This window comes from Octopus bimaculoides, chromosome 10 (genome assembly GCF_001194135.2).
Source record: "Octopus bimaculoides isolate UCB-OBI-ISO-001 chromosome 10, ASM119413v2, whole genome shotgun sequence".
Lineage (NCBI taxonomy): Eukaryota > Metazoa > Mollusca > Cephalopoda > Octopoda > Octopodidae > Octopus > Octopus bimaculoides.
In genome coordinates, this window is record NC_068990.1 from 31767336 (window position 1) to 31769419 (window position 2084).

Here is a 2084-nt window from a genome sequence, read left to right on the forward strand (position 1 = left end):
TATCAATGTTACTCACAGTAATTAATATGACGGTGTAAGAAGACACGGGGGAGGAAGAAGAAGAAGAAGAAACAGAGTGAAAAGAAAAATGGGTGTGGAATAGTGAAAGTGAAACATATATACCTGTATTTTACATGGCTAAATATATACAGCGTCAAATATTACTGTTCCCACTCTTTCCCCACAGAATCGTTTTTAACCCTCCCAACCAACCACTTTTCTTTCAGCTTCTCATCTCATTTTCTGCTTTTTTTCCTTTTCTTCTCTTTCCTTTTAATTTATTTGTTTTTCTTTTCTTTCTTATCATTTTCTTACTCGTCATATCCCTTTCTCATTTCTTTCTTTCTCACTATTTCTCACACTCTCTAACTCCGTCTTTTATCTTGTTCTATTCTCCCAACTTCGCTCATTCTTTCCCACCTGCTTCTCCATTTGGTTGCAATTTTCGCATAACGTCAACTTCATCAGAAACGTTCGCATTATCGGAGAGTCGGTCAAAAAACAGGGTCAAGTTTTTCGGAAAGGTTCTTCAACCAAGGTAAATGCTTTTATTTATACGTTGATATACACACACATTGACTTTCATACTCAGTGATACATAGTTTCTAGTGACGGAATTCTTTTTATTAAAATTACTACATAATGGGCCAGTGAGTTGTAGAACTGATAGTCCATCGAGCAGTATATCGTGTAGTGTTTGATTACGTTCTGAGTTCTGAGTTCAAATCCCACCGAGACCGTTAAAAATTTTGTCCTTCTCATTTTTGCAAAAGTGAAATCATTATACCTTTATGGCTATGGAGATTCTTGTAGTAACGTTAAATTTAGAATAATCTTGAGCGTTTTATTTAATTAGACTTTCCATTTAAGTCAAACCGTTCAGTTGTCTTTACAGTATCCACTTTGTTTAATACAACAATGTGCAAACTCTAAACCGCATCGAAGTCCAACCGACTTCAATAAAATAGCCGTAAAATGTTAGGATGACAATTATTGGTGGCATCACTTCTTCTGTAAAAAAATAAATGAATAAATAAATAAATAAATAAATAATAAACCATGAAGGAGGCCTCTAAGTGGACGGTCGATTTGCTTTGCAGTCAAATGTCTGTAAAACGAAACCCTACAACATTAACCCATTTGGTACCATATTTCTATTAAAATACACTGCCTTTGTATCAGTTTTGAAATTAATGAAGAATTTAGTAAAATAACTTTGTCATTATTAAGCTGAGGTTTTGAATATAAATTAACACGTCATTTTGACGGAAGGTTGTAAACTTAGAGTGCTTTAAAACAGGAAATTTGATTTATGGAACCAAGGGCGGTTTGGATGCTTTGAGACAGGTTGGTAACAAAAGGGCAATTAAGAAAAGGACACATAAAATAATCTAGCCCCTCAACACTCTTGCAAAGACTGATAAACATGGCTGGAATGCCTTTAATTATATATCTGCACGAGAAGCGCTGGCCGAAGGTTAAACAAGTGGCTTAGTCAGTAGGCAGTTTCTTTTCCCGCCTCTCTCCACTTCTTTCCGCCGTCCCATTACTCTGTTGTTTTTGCGGTTGATACTGAAGTTGTTGTTTAGTCCTATTCAAGCAAGATCGATGTTTGCTTACCTTGATATTGTTGTATTACCCCTAGTCAGTCCAGATCGAACAGATCTATCGATTAAAGCCCTTCTAACCGTGTCTAACAATTTTCTTTTCTTTTATATCTAAATCTTCATCATCTGGTGTTTTAAGACAGGAAAGTGGATTTTGCATGAGATTTAGCTGCTGTTTCTAATTGATTGAGCGACCACCTGGAGTTTTTGCTTCTATGTTTATGCTAATATTGTTGTTTACCAAACCTCACCCACCCTAAACCCCACCACCACCACCACCACCAAATCGAGCAGACTTATGATTAAATGCGCTCTAGTTGTGACTTGTGATTTTTTTTTTTTTTCAGACCATAATATTCAATACGCTTATTGTTTTTGAAGACGGCAACGAAATTTGAAGAAAGTTTGGCTACTATTTCTAGCAAATCGAACAACCACATAAAACCCCCTTGTTGGCTCATATCATTGACTCTGCTG

General features: G+C 35.9%; 1 protein-coding gene across 1 annotated transcript in view; it reads left to right on the top strand.

The window, feature by feature from the left end:
- Positions 1-224: 224 nt before the first annotated feature.
- Positions 225-2084, top strand: part of LOC106881054 (uncharacterized) — an 11519-nt gene continuing 9659 nt past the window's right edge. The window contains exon 1 of the mRNA XM_014931261.2: positions 225-538. The gene's annotated coding sequence lies outside the window, so the exon portion shown is untranslated. The remainder of the gene's footprint in view (positions 539-2084) is intronic.